This window comes from Vigna unguiculata, chromosome 7 (assembly GCF_037176805.1).
Source record: "Vigna unguiculata cultivar grain cowpea cultivar isolate G323 ecotype 2 chromosome 7, ASM3717680v1, whole genome shotgun sequence".
NCBI classification, from domain to species: Eukaryota; Viridiplantae; Streptophyta; class Magnoliopsida; order Fabales; family Fabaceae; genus Vigna; species Vigna unguiculata.
The window spans coordinates 21,716,997-21,734,160 of NC_140798.1; positions in this window are offsets into that span (position 1 = coordinate 21,716,997).

Here is a 17,164-nt window from a genome sequence, read left to right on the forward strand (position 1 = left end):
ATATTGCTCCCACGAATTCTTGTCATATTCTTTTGAGATTGGCCTGGCTTCATTTTAAGACGCTTAATCTTGATAAACGTTCCCTTTGTTTGAGGCATAAGGGACATGAAATGAAGTTGAAATTTATGACACCAAGACAAGTGAAGAAGGATCAACATACGTTGAAGGAGAAAATAGAAAAAGAAAGAATTGAAAAAGAAAAGGAAATAAAGATAAAGATGACGGAAAAGGAAGTAGAGAAATAAGGTGTTTCATCGATGGGCACCCATGTTCAGTTGCATTCGTTTACGAAAGGGACAATCATTTTGTAAGCCAAAGATTGGTGGAGAAACTCCAGTTACTAACAAGCTTTCATTCGAATCAAGGAAGGATGAAATTTCAGTACGGGACAATGTGTGAAAGAAGTCTATGTGATATTGCTCCCACGAATTCTTGTCATATTCTTTTGAGATTGGCATGTCTTCATTTTAAGACGCTTAATCTTGATAAACGTTCCCTTTGTTTGAGGCATAAGGGACATGAAATGAAGTTGAAATTTATGACACCAAGACAAGCGAAGAAGGATCAACATACGTTGAAGGAGAAAATAGAAAAAGAAAGAATTGAAAAAGAAGAAATATAAACTGCAGAAGGAAGGGAAATTGAAGAAAAAGAAAAGGAAATAAAGATAAAGATGACGGAAAAGGAAGTAGAGAAATAAGGTGTTTCATCGAAGGCGACCCATGTTGAGTTGCATTCGTTTATGAAAGGGACAACAATGTTGTAAGCCAAAGATTAGTGGAGAAACACCAGTTACCAACAAGCTGTCATTCGAATCAAGCAAGGATCAAATTCAGTAGGAGACAATGTGTGAAAGAAGTCTCTGTGATATTGCTCCCACGAACTCTTGTCATATTCTATTGAGATTGCATGGCTTCATTTTAAACGCTCAATCTTGATAAATGTTCCCTTTGTTTGAGGCATAAGGGACATGAAATGAAGTTGAAATTTATGACACCAAAACAAGCCAGTAAGGATCAACATAGGCTGAAGGAGAAAATAGAACAAGAAAGAATTGAAAAAGAAGAAATATAAATTGTAGAAGGAAGGGAAATTGAAGAAAAAGAAAAAGATTATGGAAAAAGTAGTAGAGAACAAGGTGTTTAATCGAAGGTCACCCATGTTTAGTTGCATTCGTTTACGAAAGCGATAACAATGTTGTAAGCCAAAGATTGGTGGAGAAACTCGAGTTACCAACAACCTTTCATCCGAATCAAGCAAGGATCAAATTTAGTACATGGCAATGTGTGAAAGAAGTATTATGTGATATTGCTCCCACGAACTCTTGTCATCTTCTTTTGAGATGGGCATGGCTTCATTTTAAAACGCTCAATCTTGATGAACGTTCCCTTCATTTGAGGCATGAGGGACATTAAATGAAGTTGAAATTTGTGACACCAAGACAAGCCAAGAAGGATCAACATACGTTGAAGGAGAAAATAGAAAAAAAAAGAATTTGAAAAGAAGAAATATAAACTGCAGAAGGAAGGGAAATTGAAGAAAAAGAAAAGGAAGTAAAGATAAAGATGATGGAAAAGGAAGTAGAGAAACAAGGTGTTTAATCGAAGGCCACTCATGTTCAGTTGCATTCGTTTACGAAAGCGACAACAATGTTGTAAGCCAAACATTGGTGGAGAAACTCCAGTTACCAACAAGCTTTCATCCAAATAAGGCAAGGATCAAATTCAGTACATGACAATATGTGAAAGAAGTATTATGTGATATTCCTCCCACGAACTCTTATCATCTTCTTTTGAGATGGGCATGGCTTCATTTTAAAATGCTCAATCTTGATGAACGTTCCCTTTATTTAAGGAATGAGGGACATGAAATGAAGTTGAAATTTATGACACCAAGACAAGCCAGTAAGGATCAACATAATTTGAAGGACAAAATAGAAAAAGAAAGAATAGAAAAGGAAGAAATATAAACTGCAGAAGGAAGGGAAATTGAAGTAAAAAAAGAGGAAGTAAAGAAAAAGATTATGGAAAAGGTAGTAGAGAACAAGGTGTTTAATCGAAGGCCACCCATGTTCAATTGCATTCGTTTACGACAGCGACAACAATGTTGTAAGCCAAAGATTGGTGGAGAAACTCAAGTTACCAACAAGCTTTCATCCAAATCAAGCAAGGATCAAATTCAGTACACGAGAATGTGTGAAAGAAGTATTATGTGATATTGCACCCACGAACTCTTGTCATCTTCTTTTGAGATGGGCATGGCTTCATTTTAAAGCGCTCAATCTTGATGAACGTTCCCTTTATTTAAGGAATGAGGGACATGAAATGAAGTTGAAATTTATGACACCAAGACAAGCCAGTAAGGATCAACATAGGTTGAAGGACAAAATAGAAAAAGAAAGAATAGAAAAGGAAGAAATATAAACTGTAGAAGGAAGGGAAATTGAAGAAAAAGAAAAGGAAGTAAAGAAAAAGATTATGGAAAAGGTAGTAGAGAACAAGGTGTCTAATCGAAGGCCACCCATGTTTAGTTGCATTCGTTAATGAAAGCGACAAAAATGTTCTAAGCCAAGGATTGGTGGAGAAACTCAAGTTACCAACAACCTTTCATCCGAATCAAGCAAGGATCAAATTCAGTACATGACAATGTGTGAAAGAAGTATTATGTGATATTACTCCCACGAACTCTTATCATCTTCTTTTCAGATGGGCATGGCTTCATTTTAAAACGCCCAATCTTGATGAACGTTCCCTTCATTTGAGGCATGAGGGACATGAAATGAAGTTGAAATTTATGAGACCAAGACAAGCCAAGAAGGATCAACATACGTTGAAGGAGAAAATAGCAAAAGAAAGAATAGAAAAAGAAGAAATATAAACTGCAGAAGGAAGGGAAATTGAAGAAAAAGAAAAGGAAGTAAAGAAAAAGATTATGGAAAAGGTAGTAGAGAACAAGGTGTTTAATCGAAGGCCACCCATGTTTAGTTGCATTCGTTTACGAAAGCGACAACAATGTTGTACGCCAAAGATTGGTGGAGAAACTCAAGTTACCAACAAGCTTTCATCCAAATCAAGCAAGGATCAAATTCAGTACATGACAATGTGTGAAAGAAGTATTATGTGATATTGCTCCCACGAACTCTTGTCATCTTCTTTTGCGATGGGCATGGCTTCATTTTAAAACGCTCAATCTTGATGAACGTTCCCTTTGTTTGAGGCATGAGGGACATGAAATGAAGTTGAAATTTATGACACCAAGACAAGCCAAGAAGGATCAACATACGTTGAAGGAGAAAATAGAAAAAGAAGAAATATAAACTGCAGAAGGAAGGGAAATTGAAGAAAAAGAAAAGGAAGTGAAGATAAAGATGATGGAAAAGGAAGTAGAGAAACAAAGTGTTTAATCGAAGGCCACTGATGTTCAGTTGCATTCGTTTACGAAAGCGACAACAACGTTGTAAGCTAAAGATTGGTGGAGAAACTCAAGATACCAACAAGCTTTAATCCAAATCAAGCAAGGATCAAATTCAGTACATGACAATGTGTGAAAGAAGTATTATGTGATATTTCTCCCACGAACTCTTGTCATCTTCTTTTGCGATGGGCATGGCTTCATTTTAAAACGCTCAATCTTGATGAACGTTCCCTTTGTTTGAGGCATGAGGGACATGAAATGAAGTTGAAATTTATGACACACAGACAAGCAAAGAAGGATCAACATACGTTGAAATAGAAAATAGAAAAAAAAGAATAGAAAAAGAAGAAATATAAACTGCAGAAGGAAGGGAAATTGAAGAAAAAGAAAAGGAAGTAAAGAAAAAGATTAGGGAAAAGGTAGTAGAGAACAAGGTGTTTAATCGAAGGCCACCCATGTTCAGTTGCATTCGTTTACGAAAGCGACAACAATGTTGTAAGCCAAAGATTGGTGGAGAAACTCAAGTTACCAACAAGCTTTAATCCAAATCAAGCAAGGATCAAATTCAGTACATGACAATGTGTGAAAGAAGTATTATATGATATTGCTCCCACGAACTCTTGTCATCTTCTTTTGAGATGGGCATGGCTGCATTTTAAAGCGCTCAATCTTGATGAACGTTCCCTTTTTTTGAGGAATGAGAGACATGAAATGAAGTTGAAATTTATGACACCAAGACAATCTAGTAAGGATAAACATAGGCTGAAGAAGAAAATAGAAAAAGAAAGAATAGAAAAGGAAGAAATATAAACTGTAGAAGGAAGGGAAATTGAAGAAAAAGAAAAGGAAGTAAAGAAAAAGATTATGGAGAAGGTAGTAGAGAACAAGGTGTCTAATCGAAGGCCGCCCATGTTTAGTTGCATTCGTTAACGAAAGCGACAACAATGTTGTAAGCCAAAGATTGGTGGAGAAACTCAAGTTACCAACAACCTTTCATCCGAATCAAGCAAGGATCAAATTCAGTACATGACAATGTGTGAAAGAAGTATTATGTGATATTGCTCCCACGAACTCTTGTCATCTTCTATTGCGATGGGCATGGCTTCATTTTAAAACGCTTAATCTTGATGAAGGTTCCCTTTGTTTGAGGCATGAGGGACATGAAATGAAGTTGAAATTTATGACACCAAGACAAGCGAAGAAGGATCAACATACGTTGAAGGAGAAAATAGAAAAAGAAGAAATATAAACTGCAGAAGGAAGGGAAATTGAAGAAAAAGAAAAGGAAGTGAAGATAAAGATGATGGAAAAGGAAGTAGAGAAACAAGGTGTTTAATCGAAGGCCACCCATGTTCAGTTGCATTCGTTTATGAAAGCGACAACAACGTTGTAAGCTAAAGATTGGTGGAGAAACTCAAGTTACCAACAAGCTTTAATCCAAATCAAGCAAGGATCAAATTCAGTACATGACAATGTGTGAATGAAGTATTATGTGATATTTCTCCCACGAACTCTTGTCATCTTCTTTTGAGATGGGCATGGCTTCATTTTAAAGCGCTCAATCTTGATGAATATTCCCTTTATATGAGGAATGAGTGACAGGAAATGAAGTTGAAATTTATGACACCAAGACAAGCAAAGAAGGATCAACATACGTTGAAAGAGAAAATAGAAAAAGAAAGAATAGAAAAAGAAGAAATATAAACTGCAGAAGGAAGGGAAATTGAAGAAAAAGAAAAGGAAGTAAAGATAAAGATGACGGAAAAGGAAGTAGAGAAACAAGGTGTTTCATCGAAGGCCACCCATGTTCAGTTGCATTCGTTTACGAAAGGGACAATCATTTTGTAAGCTAAAGATTGGTGGAGAAACTCCAGTTACCAACAAGCTTTCATTCGAATCAAGGAAGGATCAAATTTCAGTACCGGACAATGTGTGAAAGAAGTCTATGTGATATTGCTCCCACAAATTCTTGTCATATTCTTTTGAGATGGGCATGGCTTCATTTTAAGACGCTTAATCTTCATAAACGTTCCCTTTGTTTGAGGCATAAGGGACATCAAATTAAGTTGAAATTTATGACACCAAGACAAGGCAAGAAGGATCAACATACGTTGAAGGAGAAAATAGAAAAAGAAAGAATTGAAAAAGAAGAAATATAAACTGCAGAAAGAAGGGAAATTGAAGAAAAAGAAAAGGAAATAAAGATAAAGATGACGGAAACGGAAGTAGAGAAATAAGGTGTTTCATCGAAGGCCACCCATGTTTAGTTGCATTCATTTACGAAAGCGACAACAATGTTGTAAGCCAAAGATTGGTGGAGAAACTCAAGTTACCAACAACCTTTCATCCGAATCAAGCAAGGATCAAATTCAGTACATGACAATGTGTGAAAGAAGTAATATGTGATATTGCTCCCACGAACTCTTGTCATCTTCTTTTGCGATGGGCATGGCTTCATTTTAAAACGCTCAATCTTGATGAACGTTCCCTTTGTTTGAGGCATGAGGGACATGAAATGAAGATGAAATTTATGACACCAAGACAAGCCAAGAAGGATCAACATACGTTGAAGGAGAAAATAGAAAAAGAAAGAATTGAAAAAGAAGAAATATAAACTACAGAAGGAAGGGAAATTGAAGAAAAAGAAAAAGATTATGAAAAGGTAGTAGAGAACAAGGTGTGTAATCGAAGGCCACCCATGTTTAGTTGCATTCGTTTACGAAAGCGACAACAATGTTGTAAGCCAAAGATTGGTGGAGAAACTCAAGTTACCAACAAGCTTTAATCCGAATCAAGCAAGGATCAAATTCAGTACATGACAATGTGTGAAAGAAGTATTATGTGATATTTCTCCCACGAACTCTTGTCATCTTCTTTTGAGATGGGCATGGCTCAATCTTGATGAATGCTCCCTTTATTTGAGGAATGAGGGACATGAAATGAAGTTGAAATTTATGACGCCAAGACAAGCCAGTAAGGATCAACATAGGCTGAAGGAGAAAATAGAAAAATAAAGAATAGAAAAGGAAGAAATATAAACTGTAGAAGGAAGGGAAATTGAAGAAAAAGAAAAGGAAGTAAAGATAAAGAAGATGGAAAAGGAAGTAGAGAAATAATGTTTTTCATCGAAGGCCACCAATGTTCAGTTGCATTCGTTTACGAAAGGGACAATCATTTTGTAAGCCAAAGATTGGTGGAGAAACTCCAGTTACCAACAAGCTTTCATTCGAATCAAGGAAGGATCAAATTTCAGTACGGGACAATGTGTGAAAGAAGTCTATGTGATATTGCTCCCACAAATTCTTGTCATATTCTTTTGAGATGGGCATGACTTCATTTTAAGATGCTTAATCTTCATAAACGTTCCCTTTGTTTGAGGCATAAGGGACATCAAATTAAGTTGGAATTTATGACACCAACACAAGCCAAGAAGGATCAACATACGTTGAAAGAGAAAATAGAAAAATAAAGAATTGAAAAAGAAGAAATATAAACTGCAGAAGGAAGGGAAATTGAAGAAAAAGAAAAGGAAGCAAAGATAAAGATGATGGAAAAGGAAGTAGAGAAACAAGGTGTTTAATCGAAGGTCACTCATGTTCAGTTGCATTCGATTACGACAGCGACAACAATGTTGTAAGCCAAAGATTGGTGGAGAAACTCAAGTTACCAACAAGCTTTAATCCGAATCAAGGAAGGATCAAATTCAGTACATGACAATGTGTGAAAGAAGTATTATGTGATATTGCTCCCACGAACTCTTGTCATCTTCTTTTGAGATGGGCATGGCTTCATTTTAAAGCGCTCAATCTTGATGAACGTTCCCTTCTATTTGAGGAATGAGGGACATGAAATGAAGTTGAAATTTGTGACGCCAAGACAAGCCAGTAAGGATCAACATACATACAAGGAGAAAATAGAAGAAGAAAGAATAGAAAAAGAAGAAATATAAACTGCAGAAGGAAGGGAAATTGAAGAAAAAGAAAAGGAAGTAAAGAAAAAGAAGATGGAAAAGGAAGTAGAGAAATAAGGTGTTTCATCGAAGGCCACCCATGTTCAGTTGCATTTGTTTACGAAAGGGACAATCATTTTGTAAGCCAAAGATTGGTGGAGAAACTCTAGTTACTAACAAACTTTCTTTCAAATCAAGGAAGGGTCAAATTTCGGTACGGGACAATGTGTGAAGGAAGTCTATGTGATATTGCTCCCACGAATTCTTGTCATATTCTTTTGAGATGGGCATGGCTTCATTTTAAGACGCTCAATCTTGATGAACGTTCCCTTTGTTTGAGGCATGAGGGACATGAAATGAAGATGAAATTTATGACACCAAGACAAGCCAAGAAGGATCAAGATACGTTCGAGGAGAAAATAGAAAAAGAAAGAATTGAAAAAGAAGAAATATAAACTGCAGAAGGAAGGGAAATTGAAGAAAAAGAAAAAGATTATGAAAAGGTAGTAGAGAATAAGGTGTGTAATCGAAGGCCACCCATGTTTAGTTGCATTCGTTTACGAAAGCGACAACAATGTTGTAAGCCAAGGATTGGGGGAGAAACTCAAGTTACCAACAACCTTTCATCCGAATCAAGCAAGGATCAAATTCAGTACATGACAATGTGTGAAAGAAGTATTATGTGATATTGCTGCCACGAACTCTTGTCATCTTCTTTTGCGATGGGCATGGCTTCATTTTAAAACGCTCAATCTTGATGAACGTTCCCTTTGTTTGAGGCATAAGGGACATGAAATGAAGTTGAAATTTATGACACCAAGACAAGCTAGTAAGGATCAACATAGGCTGAAGGAGAAAATAGAACAAGAAAGAATAGAAAAGGAAGAAATATAAATTGTAGAAGGAAGGGAAATTGAAGAAAAAGAAAAGGAAGTAAAGAAAAAGATTATGCAAAAGGTAGTAGAGAACAAGGTGTTTAATCGAAGGCCACCCATGTTTAGTTGCATTCGTTTATGAAAGCGCAACAATGTTGTAAGCCAAAGATTGGTGGAGAAACTCAAGTTACCAACAACCTTTCATCCGAATCAAGGAAGGATCAAATTCAGTACATGACAATGTGTGAAAGAAGTATTATGTGATATTCCTCCCACGAACTCTTGTCATCTTCTTTTGCGATGGGCATGGCTTCATTTTAAAACGCTCAATCTTGATGAACGTTCCCTTTGTTTGAGGCATGAGGGACATGAAATGAAGATAAAATTTATGACACCAAGACAAGCCAAGAAGGATCAAGATACGTTGGAGGAGAAAATAGAAAAACAAAGAATTGAAAAAGAAGAAATATAAACTGCAAAAGGAAGGGAAATTGAAGAAAAAGAAAAAGATTATGAAAAGGTAGTAGAGAATAAGGTGTGTAATCGAAGGCCTCCCATGTTTAGTTGCATTCGTTTACGAAAGCGACAACAATGTTGTAAGCCAATGATTGGGGGAGAAACTCAAGTTACCAACAACCTTTCATCCGAATCAAGCAAGGTCAAATTCAGTACATGACAATGTCTGAAAGAAGTATTATGTGATATTGCTGCCACGAACTCTTATCATCTTCTTTTGCGATGGGCATGGCTTCATTTTAAAACGCTCAATCTTGATGAACGTTCCCTTCATTTGAGGCATGAGGGACATGAAATGAAGTTGAAATTTATGACACCAAGACAAGCCAGTAAGGATCAACATACGTTGAAGGAGAAAATAGAAGAAGAAAGAATAGAAAAAGAAGAAATATAAACTGCAGAAGGAAGGGAAATTGAAGAAAAAGAAAAGGAAGCAAAGATAAAGATGATGGAAAAGGAAGTAGAGAAACAAGGTGTTTAATCGAAGGTCACTCATGTTCAGTTGCATTCGATTACGACAGCGACAACAATGTTGTAAGCTAAAGATTGGTGGAGAAACTCAAGTTACCAACAACCTTTCATCCGAATCAAGCAAGGATCAAATTCAGTACATGACAATGTGTGAAAGAAGTACTATGTGATATTGCTGCCACGAACTCTTGTCATCTTCTTTTGCGATGGGCATGGCTTCATTTTAAAACGCTCAATCTTGATGAACGTTCCCTTTGTTTGAGGCATAAGGGACATGAAATGAAGTTGAAATTTATGACACCAAGACAAGCTAGTAAGGATCAACATAGGCTGAAGGAGAAAATAGAACAAGAAAGAATAGAAAAGGAAGAAATATAAATTGTAGAAGGAAGGGAAATTGAAGAAAAAGAAAAGGAAGTAAAGAAAAAGATTATGCAAAAGGTAGTAGAGAACAAGGTGTTTAATCGAAGGCCACCCATGTTTAGTTGCATTCGTTTACGAAAGCGACAACAATGTTGTAAGCCAAAGATTGGTGGAGAAACTCAAGTTACCAACAACCTTTCATCCGAATCAAGCAAGGATCAAATTCAGTACATGACAATGTGTGATAGAAGTATTATGTGATGTTGCTCCCACGAACTCTTGTCATCTTCTTTTGAGATGGGCATGGCTTCATTTTAAAACGCTCAATCTTGATGAACGTTCCCTTCATTTGAGGCATGAGGGACATGAAATGAAGTTGAAATTTATGACACCAAGACAAGCCAAGAAGGATCAACATACGTTGAAGGAGAAAATAGAAGAAGAAAGAATAGAAAAAGAAGAAATATAAACTGCAGAAGGAAGGGAAATTGAAGAAAAAGAAAAGGAAGCAAAGATAAAGATGATGGAAAAGGAAGTAGAGAAACAAGGTGTTTAATCGAAGGTCACTCATGTTCAGTTGCATTCGATTACGACAGCGACAACAATGTTGTAAGCCAAAGATTGGTGGAGAAACTCAAGTTACCAACAAACTTTCTTTCGAATCAAGGAAGGGTCAAATATCGGTACGGGACAATGTGTGAAAGAAGTCTATGTGATATTGCTCCCACGAATTCTTGTCATATTCTTTTGAGATGGGCATGGCTTCATTTTAAGACGCTTAATCTTCATAAACGTTCCCTTTGTTTGAGGCATAAGGGACATGAAATGAAGTTGAAATTTATGATACCAAGACAAGCCAAGAAGGATCAAAATACGATGAAGGAGAAAATAGAAAAAGAAAGAATTGAAAAAGAAGAAATATAAATTGCAGAAGGAAGGGAAATTGAAGAAAAAGAAAAGGAAATAAAGATAAAGATGAAGGAAAAGGAAGTAGAGAAATAAGGTGTTTTATCGAAAGTCACCCATGTTGAGTTGCATTCGTTTATGAAAGGGACAACAATGTTTTAAGCCAAAGATTGGTGGAGAAACACCAGTTACCAACAAGTTTTCATTCGAATAAAGCAAAGATCAAATTCAGTACGAGACAATGTGTGAAAGAAGTCTATGTGATATTGCTCCCACGAACTCTTGTCATATTCTATTGAGATTGCATGGCTTCATTTTAAACGCTCAATCTTGATAAACGTTTCCTTTGTTTGAGGCATAAAGGACATGAATTGAAGTTGAAATTTATGACACCAAGACAAGCCACTAAGGATCAACATAGGCTGAAGGAGAAAATAGAACAAGAAAGAATAGAAAAGGAAGAAATATAAATTGTAGAAGGAAGGGAAATTGAAGAAAAAGAAAAGGAAGTGAAGAAAAAGATTATGCAAAAGGTAGTAGAGAACAAGGTATTTAATCGAAGGCCACCCATGTTTAGTTGCATTCGTTTATGAAAGCGACAACAATGTTGTAAGCCAAAGATTGGTGGAGAAACTCAAGTTACCAACAACCTTTCATTCGAATCAAGCAAGGATCAAATTCAGTACATGACAATGTGTGAAAGAAGTATTATGTGATATTCCTCCCACGAACTCTTGTCATCTTCTTTTGCGATGTGCATGGCTTCATTTTAAAACGCTCAATCTTGATGAACGTTCCCTTTGTTTGAGGCATGAGGGACATGAAATGAAGATGAAATTTATGACACCAAGACAAGCCAAGAAGGATCAAGATACGTTGGAGGAGAAAATAGAAAAAGAAAGAATTGAAAAAGAAGAAATATAAACTGCAGAAGGTAGGGAAATTGAAGAAAAAGAAAAAGATTATGAAAAGGTAGTAGAGAATAAGGTGTGTAATCGAAGGCCACCCATGTTTAGTTGCATTCGTTTACGAAAGCGACAACAATGTTGTAAGCCAAGGATTGGGGGAGAAACTGAAGTTACCAACAACCTTTCATCCGAATCAAGCAAGGATCAAATTCAGTACATGACAATGTATGAAAGAAGTATTATGTGATATTGCTGCCACGAACTCTTGTCATCTTCTTTTGCGATGGGCATGGCTTCATTTTAAAACGCTCAATCTTGATGAACGTTCCCTTTGTTTGAGGCATAAGGGACATGAAATGAAGTTAGAATTTTTGACACCAAGACAAGCCAGTAAGGATCAACATAGGCTGAAGGAGAAAATAGAACAAGAAAGAATAGAAAAGGAAGAAATATAAATTGTAGAAGGAAGGGAAATTGAAGAAAAAGAAAAGGAAGTAAAGAAAAAGATTATGCAAAAGGTAGTAGAGAACAAGGTGTTTAATCGAAGGCCACCCATGTTTAGTTGCATTTGTTTATGAAAGCGACAACAATGTTGTAAGCCAAAGATTGGTGGAGAAACTCAAGTTACCAACAACCTTTCATCCGAATCAAGCAAGGATCAAATACAGTACATGACAATGTGTGAAAGAAGTATTATGTGATATTCCTCCCACGAACTCTTGTCATCTTCTTTTGCGATGGGCATGGCTTCATTTTAAAACGCTCAATCTTGATGAACGTTCCCTTTGTTTGAGGCATGAGGGACATGAAATGAAGATAAAATTTATGACACCAAGACAAGCCAAGAAGGATCAAGATACGTTGGAGGAGAAAAAAGAAAAAGAAATAATTGAAAAAGAAGAAATATAAACTGCAAAAGGAAGGGAAATTGAAGGAAAAGAAAAGGAAGCAAAGATAAAGATGATGGAAAAGGAAGTAGAGAATAAGGTGTGTAATCGATGGCCACCCATGTTTAGTTGCATTCGTTTACGAAAGCGACAACAATGTTGTAAGCCAATGATTGGGGGAGAAACTCAAGTTACCAACAACCTTTCATCCGAATCAAGCAAGGATCAAATTCAGTACATGACAATGTGTGAAAGAAGTATTATGTGATATTGCTGCCACGAACTCTTGTCATCTTCTTTTGCGATGGGCATGGCTTCATTTTAAAACGCTCAATCTTGATGAACGTTCCCTTTGTTTGAGGCATGAGGGACATGAAATGAAGTTGAAATTTATGACACCAAGACAAGCCAAGAAGGATCAACATACGTTGAAGGAGAAAATAGAAGAAGAAAGAATAGAAAAAGAAGAAATATAAACTGCAGAAGGAAGGGAAATTGAAGAAAAAGAAAAGGAAGCAAAGATAAAGATGATGGAAAAGGAAGTAGAGAAACAAGGTGTTTAATCGAAGGTCACTCATGATCAGTTGCATTCGTTTACGACAGCGACAACAATGTTGTAAGCCAAAGATTGGTGGAGAAACTCAAGTTACCAACAAGCTTTAATCCGAATCAAGGAAGGATCAAATTCAGTACATGACAATGTGTGAAAGAAGTATTATGTGATATTGCTCCCACGAACTCTTGTCATCTTCTTTTGAGATGGGCATGGCTTCATTTTAAAGCGCTCAATCTTGATGAACGTTCCCTTCTATTTGAGGAATGAGGGACATGAAATGAAGTTGAAATTTATGACGCCAAGACAAGCCAGTAAGGATCAACATAGGTTAAAGGAGAAAATAGAATAAGAAAGAATAGAAAATGAAGAAATATAAACTGTAGAAGGAAGGGAAATTGAAGAAAAAGAAGAGGAAGTAAAGATAAAGAAGTTGGAAAAGGAAGTAGAGAAATAAGGTGTTTCATTGAAGGCCACCCATGTTCAGTTGCATTCGTTTATGAAAGGGACAACAATGTTGTAAGCCAAAGATTGGTGGAGAAACACCAGTTACCAACAAGTTTTCATTCGAATAAAGCAAAGATCAAATTCCGTACGAGACAATGTGTGAAAGAAGTCTATGTGATATTGCTGCCACGAACTCTTGTCATCTTCTTTTGCGATGGGCATGGCTTCATTTTAAAACGCTCAATCTTGATGAACGTTCCCTTTGTTTGAGGCATAAGGGACATGAAATGAAGTTAGAATTTTTGACACCAAGACAAGCCAGTAAGGATCAACATAGGCTGAAGGAGAAAATAGAACAAGAAAGAATAGAAAAGGAAGAAATATAAATTGTAGAAGGAAGGGAAATTGAAGAAAAAGAAAAGGAAGTAAAGAAAAAGATTATGCAAAAGGTAGTAGAGAACAAGGTGTTTAATCGAAGGCCACCCATGTTTAGTTGCATTTGTTTATGAAAGCGACAACAATGTTGTAAGCCAAAGATTGGTGGAGAAACTCAAGTTACCAACAACCTTTCATCCGAATCAAGCAAGGATCAAATACAGTACATGACAATGTGTGAAAGAAGTATTATGTGATATTCCTCCCACGAACTCTTGTCATCTTCTTTTGCGATGGGCATGGCTTCATTTTAAAACGCTCAATCTTGATGAACGTTCCCTTTGTTTGAGGCATGAGGGACATGAAATGAAGATAAAATTTATGACACCAAGACAAGCCAAGAAGGATCAAGATACGTTGGAGGAGAAAAAAGAAAAAGAAATAATTGAAAAAGAAGAAATATAAACTGCAAAAGGAAGGGAAATTGAAGGAAAAGAAAAGGAAGCAAAGATAAAGATGATGGAAAAGGAAGTAGAGAATAAGGTGTGTAATCGATGGCCACCCATGTTTAGTTGCATTCGTTTACGAAAGCGACAACAATGTTGTAAGCCAATGATTGGGGGAGAAACTCAAGTTACCAACAACCTTTCATCCGAATCAAGCAAGGATCAAATTCAGTACATGACAATGTGTGAAAGAAGTATTATGTGATATTGCTGCCACGAACTCTTGTCATCTTCTTTTGCGATGGGCATGGCTTCATTTTAAAACGCTCAATCTTGATGAACGTTCCCTTTGTTTGAGGCATGAGGGACATGAAATGAAGTTGAAATTTATGACACCAAGACAAGCCAAGAAGGATCAACATACGTTGAAGGAGAAAATAGAAGAAGAAAGAATAGAAAAAGAAGAAATATAAACTGCAGAAGGAAGGGAAATTGAAGAAAAAGAAAAGGAAGCAAAGATAAAGATGATGGAAAAGGAAGTAGAGAAACAAGGTGTTTAATCGAAGGTCACTCATGATCAGTTGCATTCGTTTACGACAGCGACAACAATGTTGTAAGCCAAAGATTGGTGGAGAAACTCAAGTTACCAACAAGCTTTAATCCGAATCAAGGAAGGATCAAATTCAGTACATGACAATGTGTGAAAGAAGTATTATGTGATATTGCTCCCACGAACTCTTGTCATCTTCTTTTGAGATGGGCATGGCTTCATTTTAAAGCGCTCAATCTTGATGAACGTTCCCTTCTATTTGAGGAATGAGGGACATGAAATGAAGTTGAAATTTATGACGCCAAGACAAGCCAGTAAGGATCAACATAGGTTAAAGGAGAAAATAGAATAAGAAAGAATAGAAAATGAAGAAATATAAACTGTAGAAGGAAGGGAAATTGAAGAAAAAGAAGAGGAAGTAAAGATAAAGAAGTTGGAAAAGGAAGTAGAGAAATAAGGTGTTTCATTGAAGGCCACCCATGTTCAGTTGCATTCGTTTATGAAAGGGACAACAATGTTGTAAGCCAAAGATTGGTGGAGAAACACCAGTTACCAACAAGTTTTCATTCGAATAAAGCAAAGATCAAATTCCGTACGAGACAATGTGTGAAAGAAGTCTATGTGATATTGCTCCCTTGAACTCTTGTCATATTCTATTGAGATTGCATGGCTTCATTTTAAACGCTCAATCTTGATAAACGTTTCCTTTGTTTGAGGCATAAGGGACATGAATTGAAGTTGAAATTTATGACACCAAGACAAGCCAGTAAGGATCAACATAGGCTAAAGGATAAAATAGAACAAGAAAGAATAGAAAAGGAAGAAATGTAAATTGTAGAAGGAAGGGAAATTGAAGAAAAAGAAAAGGAAGTAAAGAAAATGATTATGGAAAAGGTAGTAGAGAACAAGTTGTTTAATCAAAGGCCACCTATGTTTAGTTGCATTCATTTTCGAATGCGACAACAATGTTGTAAGCCAAAGATTGGAGGAGAAACTCAAGTTACCAACAACCTTTCATCCCAATCAAGCAAGGATCAAATTCAGTACATGATAATGTGTGAAAGAAGTATTATGTGATATTGATCCCACGGACTCTTGTCATCTTCTTTTGAGATGGGCATGGCTTCATTTTAAAACGCTCAATCTTGATGAATGTTCCCTTTGTTTGAGGCATGAGGGACATGAAATGAAGTTGAAATTTATGACACCAAGACAAGCCAAGAAGGATCAACATACGTTGAAGGAGAAAATAGAAAAAGAAAGAATTGAAAAAGAAGAAATATAAACTGCAGAAGGAAGGGAAATTGAAGAAAAAGAAAAGGAAGTAAAGAAAAAGATTATGGAAAAGGTAGTAGAGAACAAGGTGTTTAATCGAAGGCCACCCATGTTTAGTTGCATTCGTTTACGAAAGCGACAAAAATATTGTAAGCCAAAGATTGGTGGAGAAACTCAAGTTACCAACAACCTTTCATCTGAATCAAGCAAGGATCAAATTCAATACATGACAATGTGTGATAGAAGTATTATGTGATGTTGCTCCCACGAACTCTTGTCATCTTCTTTTGAGATGGGCATGGCTTCATTTTAAAACGCTCAATCTTGATGAACGTTCCCTTCATTTGAGGCATGAGGGACATGAAATGAAGTTGAAATTTATGACACCAAGACAAGCCAAGAAGGATCAACATACGTTGAAGGAGAAAATAGAAAAAGAAAGAGTTGAAAAAGAAGAAATATAAACTGCAGAAGGAAGGGAAATTGAAGAAAAAGAAAAAGATTATGAAAAGGTAGTAGAGAATAAGGTGTGTAATCGAAGGCCACACATGTTTAGTTGCATTCGTTTACGAAAGCGACAACAATGTTGTAAGCCAAGGATTGGGGGAGAAACTCAAGTTACCAACAACCTTTCATCCGAATCAAGCAAGGATCAAATTCAGTACATGACAATGTATGAAAGAAGTATTATGTGATATTGCTGCCACGAACTCTTGTCATCTTCTTTTGCGATGGGCATGGCTTCATTTTAAAACGCTCAATCTTGATGAACGTTCCCTTTGTTTGAGGCATAAGGGACATGAAATGAAGTTGAAATTTATGACACCAAGACAAGCCAGTAAGGATCAACATAGGCTGAAGGAGAAAATAGAACAAGAAAGAATAGAAAAAGAAGAAATATAAACTGCAGAAGGAAGGGAAATTGAAGAAAAAGAAAAGATTATGAAAAGGTAGTAGAGAATAAGGTGTGTAATCGAAGGCCACCCATGTTTAGTTGCATTCGTTTACGAAAGCGACAACAATGTTGTAAGCCAAGGATTGGGGGAGAAACTCAAGTTACCAACAACCTTTCATCCGAATCAAGCAAGGATCAAATTCAGTACATGACAATGTATGAAAGAAGTATTATGTGATATTGCTGCCACGAACTCTTGTCATCTTCTTTTGCGATGGGCATGGCTTCATTTTAAAACGCTCAATCTTGATGAACGTTCCCTTTGTTTGAGGCA